This window comes from Moschus berezovskii, chromosome 14, assembly GCF_049115385.1.
Source record: "Moschus berezovskii isolate FMDL1 chromosome 14, NW_MosBer_1.0, whole genome shotgun sequence".
Taxonomy (NCBI): domain Eukaryota; kingdom Metazoa; phylum Chordata; class Mammalia; order Artiodactyla; family Moschidae; genus Moschus; species Moschus berezovskii.
The window spans coordinates 6,955,439-6,972,799 of NC_142473.1; positions in this window are offsets into that span (position 1 = coordinate 6,955,439).

Here is a 17,361-nt window from a genome sequence, read left to right on the forward strand (position 1 = left end):
GAAAGCACTGTCAGATTGGCTGTTTTAGCCTGACAAAATGACCATTTATCAAGAAAATGTCTGCCTGTTTAGTCACCATTTCCTAGAATCATTGCCTATTCTGCTTCACAGTAAGACGCAAGAAATAAAGAGAAATTGCTCACAAAAGACTCTCATTAGTTGTAACCTCCTGCAGATGTCTGTAATTAGGGTTAAATTGGTGACCTCAAGCCTATTTGGAAGTAGAAACTACTTTAAGGGAGAAGATAAATTCAGTTGAAGCTTAAAGAAAAAAAATATATGGAGAGCTCCTGAGTGGAAACAAGATAGTTAAGCAGTGGTGAGAGCATAAATACACACTTGGAAGAGAAAATGTCATTATGAAAAGAAAACAGATAAGATAAATTAAAAATTAATGGAAAACTAGACAATAAAATAAATTAGGGCAAAGTTGGGGTGGGAGCATGAAGTTCAGCCAAGGAGTGTGACTACAGTTAAGTAGAGAGTGAGATGACATTGAAATGCAAAATGTGAAATGACCAAAAAGGAATTTGAAATTCCTACAACTGTGCCCAGTGCTGAATATACTGGTTTCCTGAACAGTATATTACTTGTTTTAGATTAAATTTCTGTTTAAAAATGTAGATTCTGAATACACCTTCATAGACTATTTTCTCATTTTAAGTTTAAAAATACAGAAAAATATCCATACATAAAGAAAATTTTCAGCTAAAAGGGGGGTAAAGTCAAATGCTGCTGATGATTAAGATATGGTGGCTGATGATACAATGTGACACATACAGTCATCTTTTAAAACCTTAAAGATTTTCACACATCCAAGTAATCTATTCTGTTTTAAATATTATAATATTTTGTTTACGATCTAACATACAGTTGACATTTACATAATATACAATTCAACAAGAACCTATTTTTAATATACAGATTCAACTTAGTGATATTTATCTCAAGTTTTTTTTTTTTTTTTTTTTTGGAACACAATACCTATTTATTCTAATTAGTACATTGCATAATAATTTGAGCTCTTCGTCAGATTATCACTTTGTTCTTTCCTTGTGCATCTTTCTTCCTTTCTGGGTACAGGATTGTTCTACCTCTTGGAAATGTGACTCTGGAATCACTTCCTGTCAGTCTATATAGACAATTAACTCATGAATAAACTATTTTTGACTATGTGCTGTGCTGTCGCTTCAGCTGTGTCCAACTCGTTGTGGTCCTGTGGACTGTAGCCTGCCAGTTTCCTCTGTCTATCGGATTCTCCAGGCAAGAATACTGGATTGGGTTGCCATTTCCTTCTCCAGGGGATCTTCCCAACCCAGGGATTGTCTCACATCTCCTGCATTGATTGGCAGGTGAGTTCTTTACCATAGTGCCACATGGGAAGCTATTTTTGACTAATGGCCAATTTCAGCATTTTTTTCCCTGCTTGCATGTTTTTGTTTTAACACAGGTGTTCTATTTCCTTGTCATAAATTGAGATGACTATGACAGTGACAGTGACACTTTTCAATATATTAATTTGAATAAGTCAATGCTGAGACCCAACTTCACTGATTTAACCAATAGTCTAAAAATAATTTAATCCAAAGTGCACACCCCTCACCGTCACTCAGCCTCCCCACCTCCAGGGGAGGGCCTCCTTTTATTTTTTTGGCCCCACAGCATGACACACGGGATCTTAGTTCTGCAACCAAGGAAAAAAAAAAACAAAGTGCACATGGTAGTCGGAAAAGGCAATGGCAAACTACTCCAGTACTATTGCCTAGAAAATCCCATGGATGGAGGAGCCTGGTAGGCTGCAGTCCGTGGGGTCGCTACTAGTTGGACATGACTGAGCGAGTTCACTTTCCCTTTCCCACATTGGAGAAGGAAATGGCAACCCTCTCTAGTGTTCTTGCCTGGAGAATCCCAGGGATGGGGGAGCCTGGTGGGCTTCCGTCTATGGGGTCACACAGAGTCGGACACGACTGAAGTGACTTAGCAGCAGCAGCACATGGTAGTAACACAAGGCAGGAGCCAGTGCCTTGAAGTATAACTGTTCTCTGACTTTTCTGAATTTTAATCTCCCAGAAAGCATGTCTTTTGTGCATTATCTTGGAATTAAGTTTCAATTTTATTGCAAAGAATTCTGTGATATTGCATAATACCTGGTGAATAACCACAGGAGATTTCTGAAATTGTATAGAGAATGCATCCTCTCTTGAATATAATTGAAAACTATGTTGCTGCCACTCTTCTATCACAAAATGCCATTTTTCAGAAGCACTAAGAAAAGTTGGAGTAACAGTGAGGCACTACAGTAGAAGAAACACTGACCCAACTGTCAAGAAAACAGTTCTAGCTTCAAATCCATGGCTCAGGATCTTTGTGTACATGGGCTGTTCCTACAATCCTAGCTTTTCATCTCCAAAATGAGTTATAAAATCTGACCCAACTTCACAAGATTCATATAAGATCAAACTGCTTAAAAATTGCAAATTGCAATTCAACTGAAAAGTATTACTATTCCATATAACCACATGTACTCTTAAGATGACTGAGAAAGGCTGAAATTGGCTCCCACACATAAGACGCTAACACAGAGAAAGGCTGTAAGAAATACTAAAGGGTCTGTTTGCCATTCATTCAGGCTCAGGTCACAGGAATTTAATTCTCTGATATAGAAATGAATTGCATTCTTGGCTTGTAAATGTTTCTATCTTGCAACCAACTCCAAATATATAGAATTTTTGATCACTCACTATCAAACTTAAATCCATATTGCCTGATGGCATAGCATTAATATAATAAAAATGACAATGGATTACATCATGGGTCTAAAAAAATAAAAGTTTGGCTCAACAAATATTGATTAAAAGCACAACAACAGATAGTAAGGTGTTGTTGTGTTTTGGAAAGGTTGCACAACTTGGAGTCAGAGGTTATAGAACTACTTGTTTCTCAGCTAAGTAACTGTGTAACAATCCATCATGTGTGACTTCATTCTTTTGTCCTTAGTGTTCTTAACTATAAAATGAAGATAAAAACTGATACTTTATTGGACTATGTTAAACACACAAAGTAATAAAATATGTGTGAGTATTTGTGATATATGGCATAAGTAAATATACTAATTTAGCTAAAATTAAACTAAATCAGAGATGTGAATACTGGACCACCTGACCTGCCTCCTGAGAAATCTGTATACAGATCAAGAAGCAACAGTTAGAACTGGACATGGAACAACAGACTGGTTCCAAATCGGGAAAGGAGTACATAAAGACTGTATATTGCCACACTGCTTATTTAACTTCTATGCAGAGTACATCATGAGAAATGCTGGACTGGATGAAGCACAATCTGGAATCAAGATTGCCAGAGGAAATATCAATAACCTCAGATACACAGATGACATCACCCTTATGGAAGAAAGTGAAGAGGAACTAAAGTGCCTCTTGATGAAAGTGAAAGAGAAAAGTGAAAAAGCTGGCTTAAAAACTCAACGTTCAGAAAACTAAAATCATGGCGTCTGGTCCCATCACATCATGGCAAATAGATGAGAAACAATGGAACAGTGACAGACTTTATTTTGGGGGGCTACAAAATCACTGCAGATGGTGACTGCAGCCGTGAAATTAGAAGACACTTGCTCCTTGGAAGAAAAGTTATGACCAACCTAGACAGCATATTAAAAAGCAGAGACATTGCTTTGCCAATAAAAGGCCATCTACTCAAAGCTATGATTTTTCCAGGAGTCATATATGGATGTGAGCGTTGGGCTATAAAGAAAGCTGAGCACCGAAGAACTGATGCTTTTGAACTGTGGTGTTGGAGAAGACTCTTGAGAGTCCCTTGGACTGCAAGGAGATCCAACCAGTCCATCCTAAAGGAAACTAGTCCTGAATATTCATTGGAAGGACTGTTGCTGAAGCTGAAACTCCAATACTTTGGCCACATGATGTGAAGAGCTGACTCATTGGAAAAGACTCTGATGCTGGGAAAGATTGAAGGTGGGTAGCGAAGGGGACAACAGAGAATGAGATGGTTGGATGGCATCCCTGACTCAATTGGACATGAGGTTGAGTAGGCTCTGGGATTTGGTGATGGACAAGGGAAACCTGGTGTGCTACAGTCCATGGGTCTCAAAACCCTGGACACTACTGAGCAACTATACTGACTAATTTCATCTTTAATATTTTATCTTTCCCAAGTTTTTGAATTTACAGAATGGATTGGTTGAGTTTCAGAATAGGAGTCAGTAAATCCTATTTATAGATCCCATTAGTCCATATCTATGTCAATATGGAGGGAAAATATTAAGTTTATGTGTATCATCATGACTTATTAAAATAATTCTATACATGATAAGGCCTGACATTTCTAGGTTCCTGGTGAATAGACACAGCTTGACATTAAGAAAGTTCATGATTAAAATATAGTCTCCACAAGTAATTATGTACAACTTTCAACTTTATATATATCAGATAGCAACTGACTCATGATTTTAGTGACTTAAATTTCTTTCAGCAAACGTGACATCCAAAATAAATATGCATTTTTGACCTTTACAGACATGTTTCTCTATAGTTTGGTTGTTACTTGTTGCATCTTATTTATAAAGTAGATTGGATTAGTTATGTGTGATATTCTAATACAACATTATTAGTGTGCTCAGTTGTGTCTGACTCTTTGCAATCTCATGGTATCCTGGCAAGAATAGTAGAGTTGTCATTTCCTCCTCCAGGGGATCTTTCTGACCCAGGGATTGAACTTGCATTTCTTGCAGGTCCTGCATTGGCAGGCTGATTCTTTACTGGTGAGCCACCTGGGAAGCCTGGATTTTTTAATGAATATAATTTTATGACAGCACAGTTTAAAATCTAAAATATTATAGGATGGGGAGGTCCCAGAGGGAGGGGATATATGTGTACATATAGCTGATTCACTTTGTTGTACAGCAGAAACTAATACAACATTGTAAAGCAATTGTAAGTGCTTCCCAAGTGATGCAGTGGTAAAAAAAATCTGCCTGCCACTGTAAAAGGTGCAGGAGAGGCAGGTCGGATCCTTGGGTCAGGAAGATACCCTGGTATAGGAAATGGCAACCCACTTCGCATTTTGCCTGGAAGAGTTCATGGACTACAGAATATGGCAAGCTATAGGCCATGGGGTTGCAGAGTCAGACACAATTGAGCATGCATGCACTCATAAATGTGTTCATAAATTTACCAGATGAACACAGATAATTTCTTAAAAGTAAAAGAAATTCACTTTCACATTCTACCTATTTCACTGAGTTTACATTTTGTTTCACATTTTTTTCCCTCAAAAGGAAATCACTACAACTTACTTAAAACATCAAAGCTCAACTAAAATCTTACTTATTAACTGTCCTAAAGGATCACCCACAGATATTCATTGCCTAGCTAACATGAACATGTTTTCTAATCTTAAAGGTAAGTTTAGCTAATTTGCATTTTCCTAGCTACTTTGATAATGAAATCAGAGTCATAAACAGGGATGATGTTTTTAGCTTCGGCTATGATCAAATCTTTTTTTAAAAATATCTGATAATTGAAGTGTTAATAAAACAATATTTCTATTGCAATTAAAGAAAGAAAAATAATCAGTCACAAAAGAAAGCCTGAATACCTAAGGTTTTAATAATAATAATAAGAAGAAGCCATTTTAAAGCTAGTTTAGACAAGGAGAAAAAAAAATGCTTGTGACTGATGGGGTACAGAAGGAACCAAGGGGATTTTGCTATGGTCCTCAAGCTATGGTACGTTGTTTGTTTTTGTTGAAATGTGGTAATAAGAAAATCTGTTTTTTAACTTATTATTAGGCTAAGATGCCATCAGATCCACTATTCAGAAGCTATGATCTAAACGATAAAGATGACCAATTAGTAAATTTTCCCATTAGTTTACCAAGCTAAAGGAATAAAACAATTGTCAATGTGAAATTTGTTCAGTTACTATTACTTTTATATAGTGGAAGACTCTATCTCCAGATCTCAAAGGGAAATATTTCCTTTCTCTTAAGGTGGGAAAAAACTAGAGCCATAGTTTCTTAGCCTTTTTTAAAAATATTTTCTGTGATTGTCTAATTTTAGAAGGTGTGCATATTTAGATTATTTGATCATTGTTGATGAGTTAGAAACATAAATTAAATAAAAATACTCTGAAATATAAAACAGCTTACTTACATGTTTATTATTAAAAATAATGTCCCCAATAAAATAAAATGCTTTACTTTCATGTTATAAAGATATAAGTAATCAATTTATTTTTAAGTAAAGCATTTTGAAAAACCTCTCCTAAATAATGAATTCTACTCACTTAGTAAAATATTCTTTCTTAATGAAGAGAGTTCATCTGGTTAAAAGTGTGCATTGAAACATTGTGAGGCTGTCTTCTTTTCTTATCACACCAGCTCTGCCCTACACCTCCTCTTTATGCCAGGTCTTATGGTGTCTGTCGATCTTTTATTTATCCAGTTGTTAGGTGGGAAGTTAGCAGGGGAGCCTGGCTGAAAGGGATGCATTCTGGTCTCTAAACTCCATCGCAGACACACCCAAGAGAGTTCAGAGATATGCTGCAAATTAACCACAGAGACTTTTCAATTCCTGCACATGTGCCCTAGGCACACAGTGGATACAAAATAACCACAGGGGCCTCCCCAAGTAACCTCAAGCAATGAGGAGCCAGTTAAGGGCTCATGAGTGTTCTACATCTAATTATAACAGACTGAATCATGGGAAGACATATGGGAAGATATAAACAAAAGTTATGTAACTGGAAATTGTCGATTGGCCTTGAGTGTATGCCCATTTTCATTCCGTTTCATTACTGGTGGTGGGTACAAGCTCTACTTTGCCCTGGGAATAACTAAAAGGAGGAAACGGGAAGTCTAAAAGGTTGAAGCCAAGCATGATTGATAGGAAGGATAAAGAGGACTCCTTTGGAAGTATCTAATCAGAGACCTGTCTGCTTGAGTTGAACTGGGTTGTAACTGATCTGCTGTTCTATACCTTTTGGTCCATCACTCTGAATTTTTGTTGCAATGAGATGAGAACCAAGGAAGAGAAATAAACGGACCTGACATAATCATACCTGGTAGCCTATAAAATAATTGACATCACATTGGATCACCTGTCTGTATAGGAGTTGCTCTGAAGTCTTTTTGAACACTTTTTCATTTTCTTTTTTTTCCTGTGCGTAGGCTAAGTGTTATGATTTGAATGCTTTTGTCCCGTCAAAATTCATATGTTGAAATGTTAGCACACCCCATATAATGGTATGGAGGTAGGGCCTTTGAGAGAAGAGGCCTTACAAATGAAACTAGTTCCCTTATAAGGGATCATCAGAGACCAAGCTCACTCTCTTTCTGCCATATGTGGATACACTGGGAAGTCAGCATCTGCAACTTGGAAGAAGATCCAAACTAGAACTCAATGATCCTGCACCATGATAAACAATCTCAAAGCTCCAGAAATGTGAGAAATAAATTTTTTTGTTAATAAGTCACCCAGTTTATGGTATTTTGTTATAGTAGCCTAAGTTGTCAAGGATACAAGAAAGAGTTACAAGGAAATGTTATTACTACTGTTAATAGGTATAACGTTTATTAAACACCTGTTAAAATGTCAGGCTCTGTGCTAAGGGCTTTATGAACACTCTTTTAATCCACTCTAAAACCCTACAGAGTAGAATTTATTATTAATGTTTCTCTTTTAATTTTTATTTCCTTCAGAAAGAGACTTAATTTTCCCTAAGGGAGAAACATAATTACATATTGGTAATAATCATATGAGAAATTTTATAGTCATATTGCCAAAAATGTTTTCAGTTCACAAATCTTATAAATCATGTGTAGACAAACACAGGAAAATGGTAAAGATTCAGCTTGTTAGTGTAACAATTGTGACATCTCTGTTTCCCTGGAAACCAGCAGTGATTACAAAGCACAGAAAATAGTAATGAAGAGCTCTTTCTTGAAAATAGATGCTTGAATTTTGTTAAATCTTCTCAAAATATCATTTGAAAGCAAAATATTTCTCTAATGTATATAGAAGAGCAAAACAGTAACAAAAATAATTTTGATCTATTTCCTTTTCAACTTTGCTCAAGAAATCAGCCTCTAAAACACATGTACACTGGTCATACTAGTTGACTTATCCACCATTAGTGGAGAAAATGCAGCAAATTCAACCAAAGTTTTATACATAATAGAAAAATATATATGAAGAAAGAAGCCAGAAAAGAAAATGCAGATTTTTTAAAACATTATTTCATCATTCCATTCTTACATGTTTTTAATTATACTCTTTGTTGTAGTCAGAATCTCCCATTATCAAGAAATCATAGTTCTGAGATTAACATATACACACTACTATATAAGAAATAGATAACCATCAAGAAGTTACTATACTATACTAGTGAACTATACACTATATATTATATTGGAGAAGAATCCTCAAAAGAATATACATATATATATATATTGGAGAAGGAAATGCCAACCCACTCCAGTGTTCTTGCCTGGAGAATCCTGGGGACGGCAGAGCCTGGTCGGCTGCCGTCTATGGGGTCGCACAGAGTCGGACACGACTGAAGCAACTTAGCAGCAGCAGCAGCATATATATATATATAATACATATTTGCATATGTTATATATGTGTGTGTGTGTGTGTAAATTTAAAACTGAAATTTGGTGCTGTACAATTGAAACCATCATGATATTGTAAATCAATCTACTTCAATTTTAAAAATTGACATAAAATAAATAAAATTTACATACTAAATTAATAGTGAAATGACAGAAATCATAGTTCATTAGAGGTCACCACACCTTTTCTATAAAGAGTGAGATAGTAAATAATTTAATCTTTGCAGCCTTATTTGTCTCTGTCACAACTATTCAACTCTGCCATTGTAGTACAACACCAAACATGGACTTACGTAAACAAACAGGAATGACTGTTTTCAAATAAAATGTTATTAAGACAAAAAAATTGATAACCACCCTACAGGTCAAAGTTTCTCAAGTATTGCTCTAAAAGAGAGAGAGAGAAATATTTAGAAATACCTATCCTCCTGATAAAAAGAACTGTGACTACTTAATGATGTGGAGTCTTAAAAGATCACATTGGATAGCTTTTCAAAATGATTACAATAAATGTCCTAGCATTCTTTTTATTGTTTATGGGTGTAAACACAGAAAAATGCATTCCATAGCCCAAGGCAGTGACATCCAATTAAGAACTAGAAACTTTTTAAAAAGTCAAGCAATGTCATCGTGTATCTGCTGATTCTGAAAGAGTATTTAAGATTATATGACAGCCAGGAGAAATTTACAAGAAAAAGTCCACATAGAAAGATAATAATTGCATATGAGACCATTTCAGGATCTCAAATTTGTGATAATGGGCAGCCTCTAAACTCTTTATTGAGTTCCTTAAGACACTTGTGCCTTTTTACCATAGCTATTCCTTGTTCTAAAATTTGCAGATGATTTAAGAAATAGTGTGCAGATTAATTCTTTGTCAATTGTTTCATTTGCTATTATTTTCTCCCATTCTGAAGGCTGTCTTTTCACCTTGCTTATAGTTTCCTTTGCTGTGCAGAAGCTTTTAATTTTAATTAGGTCGCATTTGTTTATATCTCCAAAATATACAAGCAGCTTCTTCAGCTCAACTCCAGAAAAATAAACGACCCAATCAAAAATGGGCCAAAGAACTAAACAGACATTTCTCCAAAGAAGACATAAAGATGGCTAACAAACACATGAAAAGATGCTCAACATCACTCGTAATCAGAGAAATGCAAATCAAAACCACAATGAGATACCATTTCACACCAGTCAGAATGGTTACTATCCAAAAGTCTACATGCAATAAATGCTGGAGAGGGTGTGGAAAAAAGGGAACCCTCTTACATTGTTGGTGAGAATGCAAACTAGTATAGCCACTATGGAGAACAGTGTGGAGATTCCTTAAAAAACTGGAAATAGAACTGCCATATGATCCAGCAATCGAACTCCTGGGCATACACACCAAGGAAACCAGAATTGAGAGAGACACATGTACTCCAATGTTCATCGCAGCACTGTTTATAATAGCAAGGACATAGAAGCAACCTATATGTCCATCTGTAGATGAATGGATAAGAAAGCTTTGGTACATACACACAATGGAGTATTATTCAGCCATTAAAAAGAATGCATTTGAAGCAGTTCTAATGAGGTGGATGAAACTGGAGCCTATTATACAGAGTGAAGTAAGTCAGACAAAAAACCACCAATACAGTATACTAACGCATATATATGGAATTTAGAAAGATGGAAATGATAACCCTGTATATGAGTCAGCAAAAGAGACACAGGTATATAGAACAGTCTTTGGGACTCTGTGGGTGAGGGCGAGGGAGGGATGATTTGGAAGAATGGCATTGAAACATGTATATTATTATATGTGAAACGAATCACCAGTCCAGGTTCAACGCATGATACAGGATGCTCAGGGCTGGTGCACGGGGATGACCCAGAGAGAGGATAAGGGGAGGAGGGAGGTGGGACGGGGGTTCAGGAAGAGGAACTCATGTACTCCCGGGGCTGATTCATGTCAATGTATAGCAAAACCAACCAATATAATATTGTAAAATAATTAGCCTCCAATGAAAAATTTTAAAAAATTAAAAATAAATAAATAAAAAGAAATAGTGTGCAGTTATCTACAATGCGTACACATCTGTTCACATACATGCAAATAGATAAAAAGGGAAAAAAGTTTACTATCTGAAGAACTAACACTTCTATGCATGAAGGCCCAGTGGAAATATGGATTTGAGGTTCAGTGTATGAGCAGAGTAAAAGCCATTTTTCAAAACATACTCTTTGTTGACTCTGAACACAGACATTTCTAAAAGATCTTTACCTACTATTTGACTAAACATCACCTGCTGAAGAAGCTCAATTCCATCAGAAGAAGGAAAGGAGAATGATAATTATTCTTTCTCTAGGATAACAACAAAGCTTATCAGTTCAGTTCAGTCGCTCAGTCGTGTCCGACTCTCCGCGACCCCATGAATCACAGCACACCAGGCCTCCCTGTCCATCACCAACTCCCGGAGTTCACTCAAACTCACCTCCATCGAGTCAGTGATGCCAGCCAGCCATCTCATTCTCTGTCGTCCCCTTCTCCTCCCACCCTCAATTCTTTCCAGCATCAGAGCCTTTTCCAGTGAGTCAACTCTTCGCATGAGGTGGCCAAAGTATTGGAGTTTCAGTTTTAGCATCAGTCCTTCCAATGAACACCCAGGATTGATCTCCTTTAGAATGGACTGGTTGGATCTTCTTACTGTTCAAGGGACTCAAAAGTTTTCTCCAGCACCACAGTTCAAAAGCATCAATTCTTCGGCGATCAGCTTTCTTCACAGTCCAAATCTCACATCCATACATGACCGCTGGTAAAACCATAGCCTTGACTAGATGGACCTTGGTTGGCAAAGTAATGTCTCTGCTTTTGAATATGCTATCTAGGTTGGTCATAACTTTCCTTCCAAGGAGTAAGCGTCTTTTAATTTCATGGCTGCAATCAGCATCTGCAGTGATTTTGGAGCCCAAAAAAATAAAGTCTGACACTGTTTCCACTGTTTCCCCATCTATTTCCCATGAAGTGATGGGACCAGATGCCATGATCTTTGTTTTCTGAATGTTGAGCTTCAAGCCAACCTTTTCACTCTCCTCTTTCACTTTCATCAAGAGGCTTTTGAGTTCTTCTTCACTTTCTGCCATAAGGGTGGTGTCATCTGCATATCTGAGGTTATTGATATTTCTCCCGGCAATCTTGATTCCAGCTTGTGCTTCTTCCAGCCCAGCGTTCCTCATGATGTACTCTGCATATAAGTTAAACAAACAGGGTGACAATATACAACCTTGACATACTCCTTTTCCTATTTGGAACAAAGCTTATCAGTTCAGTTCACTTCAGTCACTTATTCGTGTCCGACTCTTTGCGACCCCATGAACCACAGCATGCCAGGCCTCCCTGTCCATCACCAACTCCTGGAGTTCACTCAAACTCATGTCCATCGAGTCAGTGATGCCATTCAGCCATCTCATTCTCTGTCATCCCCGTCTCCTCCTCCCTCCTAGCATCAGACTCTTTTCCAGTGAGTCAGCTTGTCGCATGAGGTGGTCAAAGTATTGGAGTTTCAGCTTTAACATAAGTCCTCCCAATGAACACACAGGATTTATCTCCTTTAGAATGGACTGGTTGGATGTCCTTGCAGTCCAAGGGATTCTCAAGAGTCTTCTCCAGCACCACAGTTCAAAAGCATCAATTCTTCGGTGATCAGCTTTCTTCACAGTGCAACTCTCACATCCATACATGACCACGGGAAAAATCATAGCCTTGACTAGAGGGACCTTGGTTGGCTTATAGTCACTGCCAAAAACCAAAAGAGGAAAACTGTACAGATGTTGTAATAATAAATTTATTTAAAAAGTTATTGCCAAACTTGTTTTTTCATGTTATCCATACATTGTGAATCATACCATCATTTACATAATCACAGAAGCTAGAAATATGGGTAAATTTCCTTTCTTATATTCTCTCACTCTCCACTCCCAAACTCTGACAATCTTATAGATTCTATCTTCAGTACTGTTTTCCAAGCCTGACCCTACCTCTCTACATCCATTGCTATCTCCTTCTTTATGCCCACCATTGCATCTTAGCTATATTGTAGAATAGTCTCCTATAACTCCTATCACTTGTATTTTTTTACATTTTTAATTTAATGGAAATCAGAACCACAGTGAAATATCATCTTATCCCTGTTGAGTGGCCATTATCAAACAGACAAGAGGTCTTGAGAACTGGGTAGCACATAGATAAAAAGAAACCCTGTGCACTGCATGTAGGGATGTACATTGGAACAGCCACTGTAGAAAACAGTTCAGTTCAGTTCAGTTCAGTTCAGTCGCTCAGTCGTGTCCGACTCTCCGCGACCCCATGAATCACAGCACGCCAGTAGAGTTTCTTAAAAACAAACAGAACTACAATACGATCCAACAACCCCACTTCTCAACATATACCCGAAGGAAATGAAATCACAATCTTAAAAACTACCTGTACCTCCATGTTCATTGAAGCATTTTTCATAATAGCTAAAATCTGGAGACAACCTGTGTCCATTAACTGATGAATGGATGAGGAGGATGTAATGTGTGTGTGTATACATATATACATGCATATACAATAGAATTACACTCAACCAATACAGAGACGAAAACCCTGCCTTTATGAAAACATGAGTGAATCTTTAGGGCGTGTACCTAAGTGAAATAGGTCACACAGAGAAAGAAACATACTGTTAGATCTCACCTATATTTGGAATCTAAAAGACCTAAACTCAGAGAAAGCGTAGATTGGTGGGGGTTGCCAGGGGTACAGCATGAGGGAAATGAAGGCATATTAATAAAAGGATACACATTTCCAGTCTGGTGATCTAATGTACAGCATCATGACTGTAGTTAACAACACTGTATTGTACTTGTAAGGTGACACACACACACAAAATAGCTCTTATGTGTTCTCACCACACACACAGACACAAAGGTAACCCTGTGTACTGCTGTTTGTGTTAACTAACCTTAGTAGTATTTCATAATATATACGTATACTAAATAATCACCCTGTATGCTTCAAACTTATACAATGCTATCTATCAATATCTCAATAAAACTGAAAAAACTGTAATTTAATAAATCTAGAGAAAATATCTCTATTTTATTTCTTACATTGGCACCAGGATTTTTTTTTTTTAACATTAACTTACTTTGTTTATCTTACTTTTAAATCTGGGGATATAGTCATGAAGTCGTGTCCGACTCTTGTGACCCCATGGACTGCAGCCCACTAGGGTCCTCTGTCCATGGTATTTCCCAGGCAAGAATACTGGAGTGGGTTTCCATCTGCCAATGAATAAGTTATGCATATTTGATAAATGCCAAATTCTTTGGCAGGGCATACCAAACTCTGCATGATCTATTCCTGACCTGATATACAATAAATGTGCTCTTTCCTTCTAAGATAGCCAAACCTGTCTTCCTGGTTACAACTGTGGATGCATGACCCAAATAGAGCTATCATAAAACTCATAATAACTCATTTATAGTGATTGGTAGAGAAATTGGTATATAACCAAATTTGGGTCTATTAATGTTATCACCTTAGAACTTTTAACCCCAGATGGAAAAACAACATTCTTTTCAAGTTTCATCATGTAGATAAAGAATACTGTGTACGGGGCTGAGGTCTATCTTCAAAGACCCTATCCTCCACATCACTCTTATGTTGCAGCGCAGAAAGAAAAACCTGCAAAGAAAAAAGTAAGAATAAGAAGTGGACACAGTAGTTTAAGTCTGGCTGCAGCTGCCCCTAACTTAGCTTCCATCTACTTCATTGCACTCTGTTCTTCCATTATGTCACATGATCTAATGAATTTCTTGCTTTATCTTAAACTGCTGTTCTGGAGTATTTTCACATGTGACTAGGATTTTGCTGAAGCAGAGGTGGCTCAGTGATAAAGAATCTTCATGCTAATGCAGGAGGCACAAGAATCACAGGTTTGATCCCCGGGTTGGGAGGATCCCCTGGAGTAGGAAATGGCAACCTGCTCCAGTATTCTTTCCTGGAAAATTCCATGGACAGAGGAGCCTGGTGTACAGTCCATGGGGTCTCAAAGAGTTGGACACGACTGAGCACACACACAAAGATGTTAAACTAATGCAAACTTCTTGACATGTCTTTTTCTCTATGGTTTTAGTCCTTTCTGTCTCAACTTTGAAGGCCTCCTTCATATCCATAGCTGCAACTTTATCACAGGACTCTTTTTTGAAATGATCTAAATGTCAGAATCAAAGACCCAACATATTCTTTCCTTCTTTAATTTCATTCTTGTCTTACCTAAGACTTGACTTTTTCATTTTTCTTAATACCAACATGTAAACAGAAAAGAGCTTTAAAATTCAACAATGAGAACTTCTAAGAGCCCTGAGAAGTTATGATGGCACCAGACAGAAATAAATTTCTTTGGGTGAAGTCAGCTCCTGGTGAAATGGGAGCTTCTGAAAAAAGATAAGCAACTTTCTGCCCAATGAAGAATTATAGGGGAAAATTTAGATAATGAAAATTGACTCATAATAGCCCCAAACAATTATAGTAAATAAGTATTATCATTTTGTAATACTCTTGAAATATTCCAGTCAGAAACCCTGAGTGATTGCTCTGAATATTTGGACAAATAATTTAATCTCTTTAGTTTCAGTTTCCTTTCTTATTATTGGGTATTAATACCTTTTGTGTCTATATAACAGTTACGGTGTGATGGTGAAATAATGAATGAATGAATAAACTCTGAGAATTGGATAGTTCTTTGCAAGTGGGAGAATCTTATAAACATAATAGCCTAATCCAAAAGAGCAGACCATCAGATGCTGAGATAGGACAGTGGGACAAGAGACTCTAACCCAATACCCTCAGTCACACTCAATGGGGGCTAGACTTTGTGTTTACTTACCAATTAGCACAACCAAAAGTTAAAGTAGAACGACTTTCCAAGTATCTTAACTTTTTGAGGATAAGAGAGAAAAATATCATTCCTGGTTTTCAAGGCCTAGATTCAATAAGTAATATAAATATGCCACTTGTGGAAGACATGGCAATGTAACTGATACTGCTAAAATTAAACAAGAAAAGATGTTATTTGGGATCTTCTTTAAGAGCTTTTATTTGCATGGCTGATACTTCAAGAAATTAGATTCATGAAATGACATAGCAAAAGCACCCAATTTCAGCATTCTGATAGGCACATTTATAAAACCTGCCCAGGCAGAAAGCAAAGTTGGTGAAAATGACAGTTTAGTATTCTTCTCCTAAAGTAAAGGAATTATTCTTAGAAACTTGAATCTATCTATCTTCTTTTGAGCACAGAATGTATTAGTCTTTTTCTTTTATTAAAATGAGCACAAATTGAATATTTATAAATTGATTTTCTCTATTCAACCTTGGTTTGAAACTTAACTTCCTACACATTTTAACAGGCATTTCTGAGTCTGAATCTCTTAGCAATGGCTTCTAAATTTAGCTCTGACCTTTATGACAGTAAAGAAGGTAGTTATACTCTGGTAAAAACTTAAAGAAAATGTAGCATCTGCTTATAAATATAAGAAAATAGCAATGACAACTACTTTTTAATCACTAAATTCTAAAATTTGCAGCTTTAGCATAATAGTAGCTCTTTTTATTTTTATTTTATTTTATTTTTTTTTGAGTTTTTATTTTTTTATTTTATTTATTTATTTATTTATTTTTTTTATTTCTAAAAAAGAATTTTATTAAAAAAGCACAAATGCAAAGAAATGAACAGAGGAAAATTTATGCGTCGAACCTGGACTGGTCACTTATGATAATATACATGCTACAATTCCATTCTCCCCAATCATTCCACCTTCACCCTCTCCCACAGAGTCCCAAAGACTGTTCTAAATGCCTATGTCTCTTTTGCAGTCTCTTATACAGGGTTCAGGTTACCATTTTTCTAAATTCCATATATATGCGTTAATATACAGTATTGATGTTCTTCTTTCTGGCTTACTTCACTCTGTATAATTGGCTCCAATTTCATCCACCTCATTAAAACTGATTCAAATGCATTCTTTTTGATGGCTGAGAAATACTCCATTGTGTATATGTACCAAAGCTTTCTTATCCATTCATCTGCAGATGGACATCTAGGTTGCTTCCATGTCCTGGCTATTATAAACAGTGCTGCAATGAACATTGGAGTACATGTGTCTCTTTCAATTCTGGTTTCCTCGGTGTGTATGCCCAGGAGTGCGATCGCTGGATCATATGGCAGTTCTATTTCCAGTTTTCTGAGGAATCTCCACACTGTTCTCCATAGTGGCTATACTAGTTTGCATTCCCACCAACAGTGTAAGAGGGTTCCCTTCTCTCCACACCCTCTCCAGCACTTATTGCATGTAGACTTTTGGAGAGCAGCCATTCTGACTGGTGTGAAATGGTATCTCATTGTGGTTTTGATTTGCATTTCTCTGATGATGAGGGATGTTGAGCATTTTTTCATGTGTTTATTAGCCATCTTTATGTCTTCTTTGAAGAAATGTCTGTTTAGTTCTTTGGCCCATTTTTTGATTGGGTCACTTAGTTTTCTGGAATTAAGCTGCAGGAGCTGCTTGTATAATTTGGAGATTAATCCTTTATCAGTTGCTTCATTTGCTATTATTTTCTCCCATTCTGAAGGCTGTCTTCTCACCTTGCTTAGAGTTTCCTTTGCTGTGCAGAACCTTTTG